Here is a 21,601-nt window from a genome sequence, read left to right on the forward strand (position 1 = left end):
CTAGTTACCTTGCTTTTATTCACATTCACTCTCAGCTTTCTTCTTTCACACACTTTACCAAACTCAGTCACCAACTTCTGCAGTTTCTCACCAGAATTAGCCACGAGCGCTGTATCATCAGCGAACAACAAGTGATTAACTTCCCAAGCTCTCTCATCCACAACAGACTGCATACTTGCCCCTCTTTCAAAAACTCTTGCATTCACCTCCCTAACAACCCCATCCATAAACACTTTAAACAAGCATGGAGACATGACACATCCCTGCCGCAAACCTACATTCACTGAGAACCAATCACTTTCCTCTCTTCCTCCACGTGCACATGCCTTACATCCTCGATAAAAACTTTTCACTGCTTCTAACAACTTGCCTCTCACACCAAATATTCTTAGTACCTTCCACAGAGAATCTCTATCAACTCTATCATATGCCTTCTCCAGATTCATGAATGCTACATACAAATCCATTTGCTTCTCTAAGTATTTCGCACATACATTCTTCAAAGCAAACACCTGATCCTCACATCCTCTACCACTTCTGAAACCACACTGTTCTTCCCCATTCTGATGCTCTGTACATGCCTTTACCCTCTAAATCAATGCCCCCCCATATAATTTCCCAGGAATACTCAACAAACTTATACCTCTGTAATTTGAACAATCACATCTATCCTCTTTGCCTTTGAACAATGGCACTATGCAATCATTCCTTCAATCCTCAGGCACCTCACCATGAGTCATACATACAATAAATAACCTTACCAAACAGTCAACAATACAGTCAACCCCCTTGTTTAATAAATTCCACTTCAATACCATCCAAACCCGCTACCTTGCCGGCTTTCATCTTCCACAAAGCTTTTACTACCTATTCTCTGTTTACCAAATGATTCTCTTTAACCCTCTCCCTTTGCACACCACCTCGACCAAACATCCTATGTCTGCCACTCTGTCATCAAACACATTCAATAAACCTTCAAAATACTCACTCCATCTCGTTCTCACATCATCACTACTTGTCATTCCCTCCCCAACAGCCCACTCACTCCATCTCGTTCTCACATCATCACTACTTGTCATTCCCTCCCCAACAGCCCCCGTCACTGAATTCCTTTTGATACCCTCATCTTAAGCACTTTATTATTTCCTTCCAAAACATAACTTTCTCCCCCCCTAAAGTTTAATGATACTCTTTTACTCCAACTCTCATCTGCCCTCTTTTTCACCTCTTGCACCTTTCTTTTGACCTCCTGCCTCTTTCTTTTATACATCTCCCAGTCATTTGCATTAACTCTCTGCAAAAATCGTCCAAATGCCTCTCTCTTCTCTTTCACTAACAATCTTACCTCTTAATCCCACCACTCACTACGCTTTCTAATCGGCCCACCTACCACAATTCTCATGCCAAGAGCATTATTTGTGCAAGCCATCAATGCTTCCCTAATTACATCCCATTCCTCCCCCACTCCCCTTACCTCCTTTGTTCTCACCTTTTTCCATTCTGTACTCAGTCTCTCCTTGTACTTCCTCACACAAGTCTCTTTCCCAAGCTCACTTACTCCCACCACTCCCTTCACCCCAACATTCTCTTCTTTTCGGAAAACTTCTACAAATCTTCACCTGTGCCTCCACAAGATAATGATAAGACATCCAATAATGCTCTCTGGCTATCTCTCCAACTTACATAGGTATACTTATGTATATATCTCTTTTTAAACCAGGTATTCGATATCAACAGTCCTTTGTTTGCATATAAATATACATGCTCTCCACCATTTCCATTTACAACACTGAACACATCATGTACACCAATTACTCCCTTAACTGCCATATTACTCACCTATGCATTCAAATAACCAAGTGTCGTGCATCAAAACTACTAACACACTCATTCAGCTGCTCCCCAAACACTTCCCTCTCATGATCTTTCTTCTCATGCCCAGGTGCATATGCACCAATAATCACCCATCTCTCTCCATTAACTTTCAGTTTTACCTATATCAATCTAGAGTTTACTTTCTTACACTATATCACATACTCCCACCACTCCTGTTTCAGTAGTGCTACTCCTTCCCTTGTTCTTGTCCTCTCAATAACCCCCGACTTTACTCCCAAGACATTCCCAAACCACTCTTCCCCTTTACCCTTGAGCTTCGTTTCACTGAGAGTCAGAACATCCAGTTTCCGTTCCTCAAACATACAACCGATCTCTCTTTTTTTCTCATCTTGGTTACATCCACACACATTTAGACACCCCAATCTGAGCCTTCGAGGAAGATGTGCACTCCCCACGTGACTCCTTCTTCGTTTTCCCCTTTTAGAATGCTAAAATACGAGGAGTGGAGGGTATCTGGCACCTCTCTTCCTTCTACGACACGTGGGGAATGCGTTTGAAGTATTCTTTCTCCCGTATCCCAGGAATAACGAAAGGGTAAGAGAGATGTGTGGTAATAAAAAGTGTGTAGTTGAGAGAGCAGAAGAGGGTGTTTTCAGGTGGTTTCGTCTCATGGAGAAAATGAGCGAGGAAAGATTGACAAGGAGGATATATATGTCAGAGATGGAGGGAACGAGGACAACTGGATGACTAAATTGGAGGTGGAAAGATGGAATGAAAAACATTTTGAGTGATCGGGGCCTGAACATGCTGGAAGGTCAAAGGCGTGCAAGGAATATAGTGAATTGGAACGATGTGGTATACCAGGGACGACATGCTGTAAATGGATTGAATCTGGGCATGTGAAGCGTCTAGGGTAAACCATGGAATGTTTTGGGGGGACCTGGATGTGGAAAGGGAGATGTGGATTTGGTGCATTATTACGTGACAGCTAGAGAGTGGGTGTGAAGGAATGTGGCCTTTGTTGTCTTTTCCTAGCGTTACCTCCCGCACATTTGAAGGAAGGGGACTATCATTTCATGTGTGGCGGGGTAGTGACGGGAATGAATGAGGACAGAAAGTATGAATTATGTAAATGTGTATATATGTATATGTCAAAGTATTGGAAGGATCACGATTTTGCGCTTGATCAAGATATTCCTATGAGTCCACGGGGAAAATGAAACACTAAAAGTTCCCAAGTGCACATTCGTGTAATAATCACATCATCAGAGGAGACACAAGATAGAAATATAACAGTCGGTTGATATACATCAAAGAGACTAAGCTAGGACGCCATTTGGTAAACATGTTTACCAAATGGCGTCCTAGCTTCGTCTCTTCGATGTATATCAACTGACTGTTATATTTCTCTCTTGTGTCTCCCCTGATGATATGATTATTACACGAAAGTGCACATGGAAACTTTTCATGTTTCATTTTCCCCGTGGACTCATAGCAATATATATATATATATATATATATATATATATATATATATATATATATATATATATATATATATATATATATATATATATATATATATATATATATATATATATATATATATATATATATATATATATATATATATATATATATATATATATACTATATATATATATATATATATATATATATATATTATATATATATTTAAAATATATATATAAATATATATATATATATATTATATATTAATATATATTTATAATATATATATTTTATATTAAAAATTTTATAATATATAAAAATTTAATATATATATATATAATATATATATATTATATATTTATATATATATATATTATAATATATATAAAAATATATAATTTTTTAAAATATAATTATATTTATAATATATTATATATATAAAAATATATATATATATAGGGGGGTAAGGGGGGAAGGTGAGTGCTCAAATTACAGAGGTATAAGTTTGTTAGATTCCTGGAAATTTTAGGGGGGTATTTATTTAGAGGGGGGAAGGCATGTACAAGCATCGATTGGGGAAAGATGTGGTTTCAGAAGTTGGTAGGGATTTTGGGGTCAGGTGTTTGCTTTGAAGAATGTATTGAAAATACTTAGAAAACAAATGGTTTGTATGTAGCATTTATGGGTGGAGAAGGGATTATAGAGTTTATAAAATGTCTGTGGAAGGTATTAAGAATAATGGTGTGGGGGGGAAAGTTTTAGAAGCAGTGAAAAGTTTTTATGAGGATGTAAGGCATGGTAGTGTGGAAGGAGGAAAGTGATTGTTCTCAGTGAAAGAGGTTTGGGCAGGGGGGTTTTGTGATGTCTCCCAAGGTGTTTAATTTGTTTATGGATGGGGTTGTTAGGGGGGTGAATGCAAGATTTTGGAAAAGGGGGCAAGTTGAAGTCTGTTGGGGGTGAGAGAGCTTGGGGAAATGGTCAGTTGTTTTCGCTGAGTACGCGCTGGTGGCTGATTTTGTGGAAACTGAGAAGTGGGACTGAGTTGGTAAACTGTGTGGAAAAAGAAAGTTGAGTTAATGTGAATAAGGCGGTTTTAGGTACAGTAGGGTTTTGGGGGAAATCAATTGGGAGGTAGTTTGAATGGAAAAACGGAGGGAAATGGTGTTTTGATATCTGGGAGTGGATTGGCGCGGGGGAACCCTGGGGGGAAGTGGACATAGGGTGGGGGGGAGGGGGCGGAAAATTTGGGGGCCTTGAAGAAAGTGTGGAAGTCGAGAACATTATTCGGGAAAACAAAAATGGGGAGTTTAAAGGGAATAATGGTTCCAACAATGTTGTAGGGTTTGGGCGGGCGTGGGCTATGGATAGAGTTGTGCGCCAGGGGGAGGGGATGTGCTGGAAATGGGGATGTTTGAAGACAATGTGTGGTGTGAGGGGGTTTGATCGATAAAGGAAACCCGAAAAAGGGTAAGGGAAATGTGGGGAAAAAAAAAAGGGTGGTTGAGGGCAGAAGAGGGGTTTTGAATTTTTTTGGGGCACAGGAAGGATGATTTGAGGAAAAAATTGCCCAAAGGGGAAATATATGGTCGGGGTTGGTGGGAACAAGGAAAAAAGGGGGGAAAACCAAAAATTGGGAGGGGGGAAAGGGGATTTGAAAAAGATTTTGTTTTGTGGGGGCCTGAACTTGCAGGGGGGGGTGAAAGGGGGGCAAGGAATAGAGTAAATTTGGGGGCGATGTGGTTTTCCCGGGGGTTTGGGGACTTGTGTAGTGGATTCAATCAAGGCAGGGTAAAACGCTGGGGTAAGCCAGGGAAAACTTTTTGTGGGATGTATATTTTCCCGTGAAAGGACGTATGTATATACTGTTTTGGGGGGGGGTTGGGCCATTTCTTTCGTCTGTTTCCTTGCGCTCCCTTTCCGCAAACGCGGGAGACAGCGAAAAAGTATAAAAAAAAAAAAAAAAAATTTAAAATATATATATATAAATATATATTATTATTTATATAAAATATATATAAATAATATTTATTTTATTATATATATAAAATAATATATTTTATAGTCGGGGGGAGAAAAAGTCAGCTGTTGGAGAGACAAGAGAAAGGGGAAAGAGTGGGCACTACTCCTGAATCAGGAATTTTGGGGGAGTTGTGATAGAGTATAAGAAGTAAAAATCTAGTTTTATATAGGTAGAACTGAAAGTTGATGGAGAAAAGTTTTGGGGGATTATTGGTGAATATGCACCCGGGCATGAGAAGAAAGGGTCAAAAAAGAGGCAAGTTTTTTGGGAGCAGCTGAATGAGTGTGTTTTTGGTTTTGATGCCCCGAGAACCCCGGGTTATAGTGGGGGTGATTTGGGAAAGCAAAGGGGAGTAATTGGCGTTGAAAAGGGAAAAATTTTATATACAAGGGGTGTTCCCCTGTTGTAAATGGAAATGGTTTAAAAGCTTGTAGATTTTTGTGCTTTAAAAAAGGGCGGTGATGGGGGAATTAAATGGTTTAAAAAGAAGTTTTAAATTTAATGAAAACTATGTAAGTAGGAGGGGGGGCCAGAGGGGCGTTACTGGGTTACTGTTAATTGATAAAGCACGAAAAAGAACTTTTTTGGGTGTTTTAAAGTGGGTGGGGAAAGGGGCAAAATGGGGGATGTCTGATCATTATCAAAGTGAAGACGAGGGGGAAGAAAATTTGGGGGGGTTTTCAGAAAAGAAGAAGAATGTTGGGGGGGAAGAGAGTGGTGAAGTAAATGACCTTTGGGGGAAGGAAACTTGTGTGAAGGGAAATACCAGGAGAGACTGAGTACAAATGGAAAAAGGTGAGAACAAAGGAGGTAAGGGGGGGGGGGAGGAATTTGGGTTTTTAGGGAAGCAGTGATGGCTTGGCCCCAAAGGAAAAGCTTGTGGCATGAGAAACGTGGGAGGGGGTTTATTGAAAAGGTACGAGTGGGGGGATGAAAAAGTTTAAAATTATTAGTGAAAAATAAGAGAGAGGCATTTGATCGATTTTTGCAGGGAAAAAATTTCAAATGAGGGGAGAAAGGGATAAAAGAAAGAGGAGGAGGTCAAGAGAAAAATTTCAAGAGGTGGAAAGACGGGGAAATTTAGAGTTGGGGTGGGAGTATCAATTAAAATTTTAGCGAGAATAAAAAAAGTTTTGGAAGGAGGTAAAAAAAAGTGCGTTTAAAACAAGGGAGCAAAAAGGGAAAATTCAGTGAAGGGGGTAATGGGGAAGGGGGATAACAAGTAGTGGTGATGTGGAAGGAGATGGAGTGAGTATTTTTAAGGTTTGTTGAAAAGGGGTTTTGATGATAGAGTGGCAGATATAGGGGGTTTTGGGGCGAGGTGGTGTGCAAAGTGAGAAGGTTTGGGGAAAAATGATTTGGTAAATAGAGAAGAGGGTAGTAAAAACTTGGAAAAAATGAAAGCCCGGCCCAAAGGGAGCAGGTTTTGATGTTATTTGGGAGTGGAATTTTTTAAAAAAGGGGGGGGACTGCTTGTTTACTGGTTGCTAAGGTTATTTAATGTATGGATGATTCAGTTTAGGAGCCTGAGGTTTTTGGCCCGGGAAAGCTTGCATAGTGCCATGTACAAAGGCTAAATAAAATACCTCACAGCTTTTTCCAAAGGTTACCCCAGGGCGCTTCACATGCCCTTTATTCAAACCACTGACAGCACCCTCAACCCCGGGGATACCACATCGCTCCAACTCATGTATTTCCCTTTCCCTCCTTTTTACCCCCCTCCATGTTCAGGCCCCGATCACACAAAAACTTTTTCACTCCATCTTTCCACCTCCCAAATTTTGGGCTCCCTCTTCTCCTCGTTTTCCCTTCCCCCCTCCACACATATTTTCCCCTTGGTCAATCTTTCCTCACTCAAATTTTCCCTGTGGGCCAAACCATTTCAAAACACCCCCTTGCTCTCTCAACCCCCGCTCTTTTTTTTCCCCACATCTCTTTACCCTTTTTTACTTAATCGATCAAACCACCTCACACCACATATTATCCTCAAACATCTCATTTCCAGCACATTCACCCTCCTCCGCACAACTCTATCTATAGCCCACGCCTTGCAACCATATAACATGTTGGAACCACTATTCCTTCAAACATACCTATTTTTGCTTTCCGATATAATGCTCTCGACTTCATACACTCTTCAACGCCTCCAGAACTTTCGGCCCTCCCCCACTCTATGATTCACTCCCGCTTCCATGGTTCCATCCGCTGCCAAATCCACTCCAAGATATCTAAAACACTTCACTTCCTCCAGTTTATTTTTCCATTCAAACTTACCTCGCAATTGACTTGTCCCTCAACCCTACTGTACCTAGTTACCTTGCTTTTATTCACATTCACTCTCAGCTTTCTTCTTTCACACACTTTACCAAACTCAGTCACCAACTTCTGCAGTTTCTCACCAGAATTAGCCACGAGCGCTGTATCATCAGCGAACAACAAGTGATTAACTTCCCAAGCTCTCTCATGCACAACAGACTGCATACTTGCCCCTCTTTCAAAAACTCTTGCATTCACCTCCCTAACAACCCCATCCATAAACAATTTAAACAACCATGGAGACGTCACACATCCCTGCCGCAAACCTACATTCACTGAGAATCAATCACTTTTCTCTCTTCCTCCACGTACACATGCCTTACATCCTCGATAAAAACTTTTCACTGCTTCTAACAACTTGCCTCTCACACCAAATATTCTTAGTACCTTCCACAGAGAATCTCTATCAACTCTATCATATGCCTTCTCCAGATTCATGAATGCTACATACAAATCCATTTGCTTCTCTAAGTATTTCGCACATACATTCTTCAAAGCAAACACCTGATCCTCACATCCTCTACCACTTCTGAAACCACACTGTTCTTCCCCATTCTGATGCTCTGTACATGCCTTTACCCTCTAAATCAATGCCCCCCCATATAATTTCCCAGGAATACTCAACAAACTTATACCTCTGTAATTTGAACAATCACATCTATCCTCTTTGCCTTTGAACAATGGCACTATGCAAGCATTCCTTCAATCCTCAAGCACCTCCCCATGAGTCATACATACAATAAATAACCTTACCAAACAGTCAACAATACAGTCAACCCCTTTGTTTAATAAATTCCACTTCAATACCATCCAAACCCGCTACCTTGCCGGCTTTCATCTTCCACAAAGCTTTTACTACCTATTCTCTGTTTACCAAATGATTCTCTTTAACCCTCTCCCTTTGCACACCACCTCGACCAAACATCCTATGTCTGCCACTCTGTCATCAAACACATTCAATAAACCTTCAAAATACTCACTCCATCTCGTTCTCACATCATCACTACTTGTCATTCCCTCCCCAACAGCCCCCGTCACTGAATTCCTTTTGATACCCTCATCTTAAGCACTTTATTATTTCCTTCCAAAACATAACTTTCTCCCCCCCTAAAGTTTAATGATACTCTTTTACTCCAACTCTCATCTGCCCTCTTTTTCACCTCTTGCACCTTTCTTTTGACCTCCTGCCTCTTTCTTTTATACATCTCCCAGTCATTTGCATTAACTCTCTGCAAAAATCGTCCAAATGCCTCTCTCTTCTCTTTCACTAACAATCTTACCTCTTAATCCCACCACTCACTACGCTTTCTAATCGGCCCACCTACCACAATTCTCATGCCAAGAGCATTATTTGTGCAAGCCATCAATGCTTCCCTAAATACATCCCATTCCTCCCCCACTCCCCTTACCTCCTTTGTTCTCACCTTTTTCCATTCTGTACTCAGTCTCTCCTTGTACTTCCTCACACAAGTCTCTTTCCCAAGCTCACTTACTCCCACCACTCCCTTCACCCCAACATTCTCTTCTTCTCTGAAAACCTCTACAAATCTTCACCTGTGCCTCCACAAGATAATGATAAGACATCCAATAATGCTCTCTGGCTATCTCTCCAACTTACATAGGTATACTTATGTATATATCTCTTTTTAAACCAGGTATTCGATATCAACAGTCCTTTGTTTGCATATAAATATACATGCTCTCCACCATTTCCATTTACAACACTGAACACATCATGTACACCAATTACTCCCTTAACTGCCATATTACTCACCTATGCATTCAAATAACCAAGTGTCGTGCATCAAAACTACTAACACACTCATTCAGCTGCTCCCCAAACACTTCCCTCTCATGATCTTTCTTCTCATGCCCAGGTGCATATGCACCAATAATCACCCATCTCTCTCCATTAACTTTCAGTTTTACCTATATCAATCTAGAGTTTACTTTCTTACACTATATCACATACTCCCACCACTCCTGTTTCAGGAGTAGTGCTACTCCTTCCCTTGCTCTTGTCCTCTCAATAACCCCCGACTTTACTCCCAAGACATTCCCAAACCACTCTTCCCCTTTACCCTTGAACTTCGTTTCACTGAGAGTCAGAACATCCAGTTTCCGTTCCTCAAACATACAACCGATCTCTCTTTTTTTCTCATCTTGGTTACATCCACACACATTTAGACACCCCAATCTGAGCCTTCGAGGAAGATGTGCACTCCCCACGTGACTCCTTCTTCGTTTTCCCCTTTTATAATGCTAAAATACGAGGAGTGGAGGGTATCTGGCACCTCTCTTCCTTCTACGACACGTGGGGAATGCGTTTGAAGTATTCTTTCTCCCGTATGCCAGGAATAACGAAAGGGTAAGAGAGATGTGTGGTAATAAAAAGCGTGTAGTTGAGAGAGCAGAAGAGGGTGTTTTCAGGTGGTTTCGTCTCATGGAGAAAATGAGCGAGGAAAGATTGACAAAGAGGATATATATGTCAGAGATGGAGGGAACGAGGACAACTGGGTGACTAAATTGGAGGTGGAAAGATGGAATGAAAAACATTTTGAGTGATCGGGGCCTGAACATGCTGGAAGGTCAAAGGCGTGCAAGGAATATAGTGAATTGGAACGATGTGGTATACCAGGGTCGACATGCTGTAAATGGATTGAATCTGGGCATGTGAAGCGTCTAGGGTAAACCATGGAATGTTTTGGGGGGACCTGGATGTGGAAAGGGAGATGTGGATTTGGTGCATTATTACGTGACAGCTAGAGAGTGGGTGTGAACGAATGTGGCCTTTGTTGTCTTTTCCTAGCGTTACCTCCCGCACATTTGAAGGAAGGGGACTATCATTTCATGTGTGGCGGGGTAGTGACGGGAATGAATAAGGACAGAAAGTATGAATTATGTAAATGTGTATATATGTATATGTCAAAGTATTGGAAGGATCACGATTTTGCGCTTGATCAAGATATTCCTATGAGTCCACGGGGAAAATGAAACACTAAAAGTTCCCAAGTGCACATTCGTGTAATAATCATATCATCAGAGGAGACACAAGATAGAAATATAACAGTCGGTTGATATACATCAAAGAGACTAAGCTAGGACGCCATTTGGTAAACATGTTTACCAAATGGCGTCCTAGCTTCGTCTCTTCGATGTATATCAACTGACTGTTATATTTCTCTCTTGTGTCTCCCCTGATGATATGATTATTACACGAAAGTGCACATGGAAACTTTTCGTGTTTCATTTTCCCCGTGGACTCATAGCAATATATATATATATATATATATATATATATATATATATATATATATATATATATATATATATATATATATATATATATATATATATATATATATATATATATATAAATATGAATATATATATATATATGTGTATATATATATATATATATATATATATATATATATATATATATATATATATATATATATATATATATATAAATATATATATATATATATGTATATATATATATATATATATATATATATATATATATATATATATATATATATATATATAGAAATATATATATATATATATATATATATATATATATATATATATATATATATATATATATATATATATATATATATATATATATATATATATATATATATATATATATATATATATATATATATATATATATATATATATATATAAGGGGATAAGGGGATAAGAGTGAGTGCTCAAATTACAGAGGTATAAGTTTGTTGAGTATTCCTGGTAAATTATATGGGAGGGTATTGATTGAGAGGGTGAAGGCATGTACAGAGCATCAGATTGGGGAAGAGCAGTGTGGTTTCAGAAGTGGTAGAGGATGTGTGGATCAGGTGTTTGCTTTGAAGAATGTATGTGAGAAATACTTAGAAAAGCAAATGGATTTGTATGTAGCATTTATGGATCTGGAGAAGGCATATGATAGAGTTGATAGAAATGCTCTGTGGAAGGTATTAAGAATATATGGTGTGGGAGGAAAGTTGTTAGAAGCAGTGAAAAGTTTTTATCGAGGATGTAAGGCATGTGTACGTGTAGGAAGAGAGGAAAGTGATTGGTTCTCAGTGAATGTAGGTTTGCGGCAGGGGTGTGTGATGTCTCCAAGGATGTTTAATTTGTTTATGGATGGGGTTGTTAGGGAGGTGAATGCAAGAGTTTTGGAAAGAGGGGCAAGTATGAAGTCTGTTGGGGATGAGAGAGCTTGGGAAGTGAGTCAGTTGTTGTTCGCTGATGATACAGCGCTGGTGGCTGATTCATGTGAGAAACTGCAGAAGCTGGTGACTGAGTTTGGTAAACTGTGTGGAAGAAGAAAGTTAAGAGTTAATGTGAATAAGAGCAAGGTTATTAGGTACAGTAGGGTTGAGGGTCAAGTCAATTGGGAGGTGAGTTTGAATGGAGAAAAACTGGAGGAAGTGAAGTGTTTTAGATATCTGGGAGTGGATCTGGCAGCGGATGGAACCATGGAAGCGGAAGTGGATCATAGGGTGGGGGAGGGGGCGAAAATTCTGGGGGCCTTGAAGAATGTGTGGAAGTCGAGAACATTATCTCGGAAAGCAAAAATGGGTATGTTTGAAGGAATAATGGTTCCAACAATGTTGTATGGTTGCGAGGCGTGGGCTATGGATAGAGTTGTGCGCAGGAGGATGGATGTGCTGGAAATGAGATGTTTGAAGACAATGTGTGGTGTGAGGTGGTTTGATCGAGTGAGTAACGTAAGGGTAAGGGAGATGTGTGGAAATAAAAAGAGCGTGGTTGAGAGAGCAGAAGAGGGTGTTTTGAAGTGGTTTGGGCACATGGAGAGGATGAGTGAGGAAAGATTGACCAAGAGGATATATGTGTCGGAGGTGGAGGGAACAAGGAGAAGAGGGAGACCAAATTGGAGGTGGAAAGATGGAGTGAAAAAGATTTTGTGTGATCGGGGCCTGAACTTGCAGGAGGGTGAAAGGAGGGCAAGGAATAGAGTGAATTGGAGCGATGTGGTATACCGGGGTTGACGTGCTGTCAGTGGATTCAATCAAGGCATGTGAAGCGTCTGGGGTAAGCCATGGAAAGCTGTGTAGGTATGTATATTTGCGTGTATGGACGTATGTATATACATGTGTATGGGGGGGTTGGGCCATTTCTTTCGTCTGTTTCCTTGCGCTACCTCGCAAACGCGGGAGACAGCGACAAAGTATAAAAAAAAAAATAAAAAATAAAATATATATATATATATATATATATATATATATATATATATATATATATATATATATATATATATATATATATATATATATATATATGTATATGTCTTGGGAGTAAAGTCAGCTGTTAGTGAGAGGACAAGAGCAAGGGAAAGAGTAGCACTACTCCTGAATCAGGAATTGTGGGAGTATGTGATAGAGTATAAGAAAGTAAACTCTAGATTGATATAGGTAGAACTGAAAGTTGATGGAGAGAGATGGGGGATTATTGGTGAATATGCACCTGGGCATGAGAAGAAAGATCATGAAAGGCAAGTGTTTTGGGAGCAGCTGAATGAGTGTGTTAGTGGTTTTGATGCACGAGACCGGGTTATAGTGATGGGTGATTTGAATGCAAAGGTGAGTAATGTGGCAGTTGAGGGAATAATTGATATACATGGGGTGTTCAGTGTTGTAAATGGAAATGGTGAAGAGCTTGTAGATTTATGTGCTGAAAAAGGACTGGTGATTGGGAATAACTGGTTTAAAAAGAGAGATATACATAAGTATACGTATGTAAGTAGGAGAGATGGCCAGAGAGCGTTACTGGATTACGTGTTAATTGATAGACGCACGAAAGAGAGACTTTTGGATGTTAATGTGCTGAGAGGTGCAACTGGAGGGATGTCTGATCATTATCATGTGAAGACGAGGGCGAAGATTGGTGGGGGTTTTCAGAAAAGAAGAGAGAATGTTGGGGTGAAGAGAGTGGTGAGAGTAAGTGACCTTGGGAAGGAGACTTGTGTGAAGAAGTACCAGGAGAGACTGAGTACACAATGGAAAAAGGTGAGAACAAAGGAGGTAAGGGGAGTCGGGGAGGAATGGGATGTATTTAGGGAAGCAGTGATGGCTTGCGCAAAGGATGCTTGTGGCATGAGAAGCGTGGGAGGTGGGTTTATTGAAAAGGTACTGAGTGGTGGGATGAAGAAGTAAGATTATTAGTGAAAAATAAGAGAGAGGCATTTGATCGATTTTTGCAGGGAAAAAATGCAAATGAGTGGGAGAGGTATAAAAGAAAGAGGCAGGAGGTCAAGAGAAAGATGCAAGAGGTGGAAAAGACGGCAAATGAGAGTTGGGGTGAGAGAGTATCATTAAATTTCAGCGAGAATAAAAAGATGTTTTGGAAGGAGGTAAATAAAGTGCGTAAGACAAGGGAGCAAATGGGAACTTCAGTGAAGGGGGCTAATGGGGAGGTGATAACAAGTAGTGGTGATGTGAGAAGGAGATGGAGTGAGTATTTTGAAGGTTTGTTGAATGTGTTTTGATGATAGAGTGGCAGATATAGGGTGTTTTGGTCGAGGTGGTGTGCAAAGTGAGAAGGTTGGGGAAAATGATTTGGTAAATAGAGAAGAGGTAGTAAAAGCTTTGCGAAAGATGAAAGCCGGCAAGGCAGCAGGTTTCGATGTTATTGCAGTGGAATTTATTAAAAAGGGGGTGACTGCATTGTTGACTGGTTGCTAAGGTTATTTAATGTATGGATGATTCATGTTTAGGAGCCTGAGGATTGGCGGAATGCTTGCATAGTGCCATGTACAAAGGCTAATATACATACCTACACAGCTTTCCATGGTTTACCCCAGACGCTTCACATGCCCTGATTCAATCCACTGACAGCACGTCAACCCCGGTATACCACATCGCTCCAACTCACTGTATTCCTTGCCCTCCTTTCACCCTCCTCCATGTTCAGGCCTCGATCACACAAAATCTTTTTCACTCCATCTTTCCACCTCCAATTTGGTCTCCCTCTTCTCCTCGTTCCCTCCACCTCCGACACATATATCCTCTTGGTCAATCTTTCCTCACTCATTCTCTCCATGTGACCAAACCATTTCAAAACACCCTCCTCTGCTCTCTCAACCACGCTCTTTTTATTTCCACACATCTCTCTTACCCTTACGTTACTTACTCGATCAAACCATCTCACACCACACATTGTCCTCAAACATCTCATTTCCAGCACATCCATCCTCCTGCGCACAACTCTATCCATATATATGTTTATATATGTTTTATTTTTATTTATTTATTTTGCTTTGTCGCTGTCTCCCGCGTTAGCGAGGTAGCGCAAGGAAACAGATGAAAAAATGGCCCAACCCACCCACATGCACATGTATATATATACACGTCCACACACGCAAATATACATACCTATACATCTCAATGTACACTTATATGTACACACACACACATATACATATATACACGTGTATATAATTCATACTGTCTGCCTTTATTCATGTACATCGCCACCTTGACACACATGTAATAACAACCCCCTCCCCTCTTCATGTGTGCAAGGTAGTGCTTGGAAAAGACAACAAATGCCCCATTCGTTCACACTCGGTCTCTAGCTGTCATTTAATAATGCACCGAAACCAAAGCACCCTTTCCACATCCAGACCCACAGAACTTTCCATGGTTTGCCCGAGACGCTTCACATGCCCTGGTTCAATTCATTGACAGGACGTCGACCCCGGTATACAACATCGTTCCAATTCAATCTATTCCTTGGACGCCTTTCACCCTCCTGCATGTTCAGGCCCCGATCACTCAAAATCTTTTTCACTCCATCTTTCCACCTCCAATTTGGTCTCTCACTTCTCCTCCTTCCCTCCACCTCTGACACATATATCCTCTTGGTCAATCTTTCCTAATTCATTCTCTCCAAGAGAACAAACCATTTCAAAACACCCTCTTCTGCTCTCTCAACCACACTTTCTATTACCACACATCTCTCTTACCCTATTATCATTATTCGATCAAACCACCTCAAACCACATATTGTCCTCAAACATCTCATTTCCAGCACATCCACCCTCCTGGGCACAACTCCATCCATAGTCCACGCCTTGCAACCATACAACATTGTTTGAACTACTATTCTTTCAAACATACCCATTTTTGCTTTCCGAGATAATGTTCTCGACTTCCCCACACTCTTCAACGCTCCCAGAATTTTTGCCCCCTCCCCCACTCTATGATTCACTTTCGCTTCCATGGTTTCATCCACTGCCAAATCCACTCCCAGATATCTAAAACACTTCACTTTCTCCAGTTTTTTCCATTCAAACTTATCTCGCACTTCATTTGACCCTAAACCCTACTGTACCTAATAACCTTGCTGTTATTCACATCTACTCTCAACTTTCTTCTTTCACAAACTTTACCAAACTCAGTCACCAGCTTCTGCAGTTTCTCACATGAATCAGCCACCAGCGGTGTATCATCAGCGAATAACAACTGACTCACTTCCCAAGCTCTCTCCTGCACAACAGACTGCATACTTGCCCCTCTTTCCAAAACTCTTACATTCACCTCCCTAACAACCCCATCCATAAACAAATTAAACAACCATGGAAACATCACACACCCCTGCCGCAAACGTACATTCACTGAGAACCAATCACTTTCCTCTCTTCCTACACGTACACATTCCTTACATCCTCGATAAAAACTTTTCACTGCTTCCAACAACTTGCCTCCCACACCATGTATTCTCAATACCTTCCACAGAGCATCTCTATCAACTCTATCATATGCCTTCTCCAGATCCATAAATGCTATATACAAATCCATTTGCTTTTCTAAGTATTTCTCACATACATCCTTCAAAGCAAACACCTGATCCACACATCGTCTACCACTTCTGAAACCACACTGCTCTTCCCCAATCTGATGCTCTGTACATGACTTCACCCTCTCAATCAATACCCTCCCATATGATTTACCAGGAATACTCAACAAACTTATACCTCTGTAATTTGAGCACTCACCTTTGTCTCCTTTGCCTTTGTACAATGGCACTATGCAAGCATTCCGCCAATCCTCAGGCACCTAACCTTGAGTCATACATACATTAAATAACCTTACCAACCAGTCAACAATACAGTCAACCTCCTTGTTTAATAAATTCCACTGCAATATCATCCAACCTCGGTGCCTTGCCGGCTTTCATCTTCAGCAAAGCTTTTACTACCTCTTCTCTGTTTACCAAATTATTTTGCCTAAACCTCTCACTTTCCACACCACCTCGACCAAAACACCCTATATCTGCCACTCTATCACCAAACACATTCAACAAACCTTCAAAATACTCATTCCATCTCCTTCTCACATCACCTCTACTTGTTATTATCTCCACATTAGCCCCCTTCACTGAAGTTCCCATTTGTTCTCTTGTCTTGCACACTTTATTTACCTCCTTCCAAAACATCTTTTTATTCTCCCTAAAATTTAATGATACTCTCTCACCCCAACTATCATTTGCCCTCTTTTTCACCTCTTGCACCTTTCTCTAGACCTCCTGCCTCTTTCTTTTATACATCTCCCACTCATTTGCATTATTTCCCTGCAAAAATCGTCCAAATGCCTTTCTCTTCTGTTTCACTAATAATCTTACTTCTTCATCCCACCATTCACTACCCTTTCTAATCTGCCTACCTCCCACGCTTTTCATGCCTCAAGCATCCTTTTCGCAAGCTAACACTGTTTCCCTACATACATCCCACTCCTCCCCCACTCCCCTTACCTCATTTGTTCTCCTTCAACTGCTCTCAAAACACTTGCCTCTCATGATCTTTCTTATGCCCAGGTGCATATGCACCAATAATCACCCATCTCTCTCCATCAACTTTCAGTTTTACCCATATCAATCTAGTGTTTACTTTCTGACACTCTATCACATACTCCCACCACTCCTGTTTCAGGATTAGTGCTACTCCTTCCCTTGCTCTTGTCCTCTCACTAACCCCTGACTTTACTCCCAAGACTTTCCCAAACCACTCTTCCCCTTTACCCTTGAGGTTCGTTTCATTCAGAGCCAAAAGATCTAGGTTCCTTTCCTCAAACACTACCTATCTCTCCTTTTTTCTCATCTTGGTTACATCCACACACATTTAGACGCCCCAATCTGAGCCTTCGAGGAGGATGGGCACTCTCCGCGTGACTCCTTCTGTTTCCCCTTTTAGAAAGTTAAAATACAATTCTATAATTCTAGTTCTCATTTCTTTGATTTAAGATCATGTGTTTATTATCTGTAATTCCATTATTTTTATCATCTGTAATGGCTGACGTGTCTTTCAGTGGTGAAGGCAGGGTTATGGATATCTTTTTGTTTAAATGCTTTATAATTCGTGGACATAAAGAAAATATTAATTCAGATTTCTTAGAGTATTTCCTTCTTTATCACCTGTTAACCCTTTCCAGCTTATACCCGATTGTTAAGGACACCTACTTTAAAATGTTGCCAAAACCCAGTTTACCTTAATTCTTGCCGTCTATGTGAATATACCGGGACCATAAGTATCGGTTTCTATTTTGCGTATTCCAGATCTAGGTAGGCTGCTTTCACCATTGACACACGACCTGCTGCCTTGTATGATTTGTAAGGAGCTTTCTTCCAGTTTTTGTTAATTCGGCGAGTATATATATATATCATAAAAACTTATCCATGTTCCCGAGACTGCATTGCTATTTAGATTCTCTGATATAGTGTATGATATTAGTTCGTTCCATTTTGATGTAATGCTCCCTACATTTCGATACCTTAAGGTAATTTTGCTTTGCAGTTTATGGGGGCTTTAGGAATCGGTTGTCTAAATCTAGTTTAGTTGTTTGTCTGTCCTGGCAAGAAGTGTGTTCAAATCATTGCTGTCATGTCAGTGTGCACTAGCGAGAATGGAAAAATGTCTGCTTGCACTTGGGCTGTGACCTCACTTTGTTCTGTCCTGTCCTGTTCTGTCTCCCCTGCTTCCTGTTTCTGAAAGCAGCCTCCATCTGTGCTACTTAACCTATCCTCTACCGGCCTCATTTCCAACCTGTGATTTGGTAGTAACCCTAAGCAGACTTGTTCTGTTTCCAATGTCTACCTGGAGAGTGACTCAAGTTTCAATACTCTGTCTTGTTCTCTATCTGCCCCTGAATTGTGAAATAAAGTTGACATAACCTGCCTAAGTTCCCTATCATCCTGATTTCCTCAGTCACTTTTCCTCGTACTAGGTAACTATCTAGACAATTTTGTATACATAAAGAACCTATCATTCTCGTCCTACACTCTGCTAAGCTGGGTTCTCCCAGTTCAGTTCGATTGTAGACCATCCTTAGCAAAGAAGCTTTTGTTACAGCGAAATTGTTTTAATATAGCGATAAAAAATACGTTTGTCTCAATGCACAGAGTGAGCCTAAAGATTACTGTATATTACTAGGAATCTATTAAAGGTGCAATGATTCACGTCATATCTAAGAAGAGCTAAGATGTAACTTTAGAGTGATAAAGAAAAGAAATCCTGCTCTCTACAGTGACCCTCAACTCTCCTATTTATCGGCAGCATTCTACTGATGGTGTAATGTTTTGCCTCATATCTGGGCAGAAACTCTGATATGACTTTGTATGGCTCTCTCTAATTTTATAAGTTAGATTTCCTTGTATTATCCTCTGATGTACAACTGATGGCTACTTTAACTGTTCTTATCTGAATAGCAAAGGTCGTGCGGGACTGTTCGAGAGTGTCATCAAACTTCCTTAGAAGATCCTTCATCCTGGCCTCAGAAAAGCATAAACATTTTCTTCAAGAACGCTCACCACAAAAATTTTTGTATTCATCTTTCACTAAGGAATCCCCCCAAAAATTATACTCTGATTTCCTTATATTTTGCCCATAACTACAGTGAAAGTAATTTGGGCCAGTATCTCTCAGGCCTAAGCTATTACACGCTAGCAAATCTTCTTATCTGTTTCGAAGTTACAATTGTCCTCTGAAGTTTTCTCCATAATCACAATCCTAGTTAGCATACAAGGTGCCTACCTTACCTGTTACTGATGTTTCCCTCTGTTGAATATCCAGTGCTTTTGCAGTAACACAAAGGAGGGACACAAAGGAGGCCTATCATTTCCTGTAACAACTAAGAAGGAGATGATTGAGACACATCGCTAAAAACAGCTCAGAGGGAGAAAACAGGAGCCCATGCTTTGTACAGAGGCTCCAATGGAAAAAAAAATGGAGGCTCATCAGTTGTAGCGGTTCATGGGAAGATATTGTACGCCTATTACCTACTGCAGGAGCTCACTTGGAGGACACAAATAACCATACATCACTTGGTGTAGCAGGAGGAATATGAGAAAGGCTCATCACTTAATGTCGAAGGTTAACGGAACACTGTGTGGGTCCATCATTTCCTGCAACTATTCTGAGGGATGTGACGGAGGCCTGTCATCTTCCTGCTAGTCTTTTTATGAGCTTTCTTGTTTTAGTTTGTTGTTTGTTTGTTTTTGTCCTGTATGATTTTATGTGTGTATTGTTCTCTGATCTTTACAACAATTTTTGTTTGTCTGTTTTGCACTCTAAGAAGGTAAATAAATGCTACTCATCACTGGTTGTTCTACTTCCAGCGATGCGGTTTGCCCTAATGGAGACAAAGGTAGCCTTGGCAGAGATGATATTAGCAGCAGACCTGCAGTTGGCACCAGGGTATGAAGAGACTGAGCTGGAGTTTGGTTTTGGAATCATCAGGCGCAAGAATGATGTCAAACTGGCACTCACACCATTGAAAGTGGAGTGCAACATGTGACTAACAGACTTACATAAGTGTCATCTGCGAGAGCGGAATGTAAATATGAACAAAAGTTACTAATCACGCCCTTCATAATGAAGCAGATGCTCTGAAACTGAAGATTATTGTATGCCATATGTTTTAATTTGAACAAAAGAAAAAAAGTTTTAAGGTCTATTAGGGTGGGATAGTCCAATGATAAGAAGTTCGTCTTTCGTTCTTCATAGTCAGGGCTCGAGTCTCTGGTTCGCAATAATTTTTTTTTTTTCAGAATGATTTCCATGTGAACATTCCACAGACAACACCGAGTTGCCTGTGAGTCGATTTGCTGCGTTCTCGGGATCAGAGTGTGGGTTGCCTGTCTCACCACAGTGACTTGAGAGACATATGTTTTTGTTTCATCGGCGGTCCGGTCCGCCTACTGTACTTGATGGCTAGGGTGAACTCTCAGGTGCATGATTAAAAAATTCATTAAAATGATTTACAACTTAACATTATCTATTCAACAAACCTTCAAAATACTCACTCCACCTCCTTCTCACATCACCACTACTTGTTATCACCTCCCCACATATATATATATATATATATATATATATATATATATATATATATATATATATATATATATATATATATATATATATATATATATATATATATATATATATATATATATATATATATATATATATATATATATATATATATATATATGTATATATATTATCCCTGGGGATAGGGGATTAAGAATACTTCCCACGTATTCACTGCGTGTCGTAGAAGGCGACTAAAAGGGGAGGGAGCGGGGGGCTGGAAATCCTCCCCTCTCGTTTTCTTTTTAGTTTTCCAAAAGAAGGAACAGAGGGGGCCAGGTGAGGATATTCCAAAAAAGGCCCAGTCCTCTGTTCTTAACGCCACCTCGCTAACGCGGGAAATGGCGAATAGTTAAAAGAAAAAAAAAAAAAAAAAAAATATATATATATATATATATATATATATATATATATATATATATATATATATATATATATATATATATATATATATATTTTTTTTTTTTTTTTTCTTTTTCTTTTGTCGCTGTCTCCCGCGTTTCCGAGGTAGCGCAAGGAAACAGACGAAAGAAATGGCCGAACCCACCCCC

General features: G+C 40.0%; 1 long non-coding RNA gene across 1 annotated transcript in view; it reads left to right on the forward strand.

Annotated features, from left to right (window-relative positions):
• LOC139757482 (uncharacterized) overlaps positions 1-20,946 on the forward strand; it is an 85,954-nt gene extending 65,008 nt beyond the window's left edge. The window contains exons 2-3 of the long non-coding RNA XR_011714641.1: positions 20,294-20,511; positions 20,726-20,946. This is a non-coding gene — a long non-coding RNA (uncharacterized lncRNA). The remainder of the gene's footprint in view (positions 1-20,293; positions 20,512-20,725) is intronic.
• The last annotated feature ends 655 nt before the right edge of the window (positions 20,947-21,601 follow it).

The sequence above is a fragment of the Panulirus ornatus genome, chromosome 27 (genome assembly GCF_036320965.1).
Source record: "Panulirus ornatus isolate Po-2019 chromosome 27, ASM3632096v1, whole genome shotgun sequence".
Lineage (NCBI taxonomy): Eukaryota > Metazoa > Arthropoda > Malacostraca > Decapoda > Palinuridae > Panulirus > Panulirus ornatus.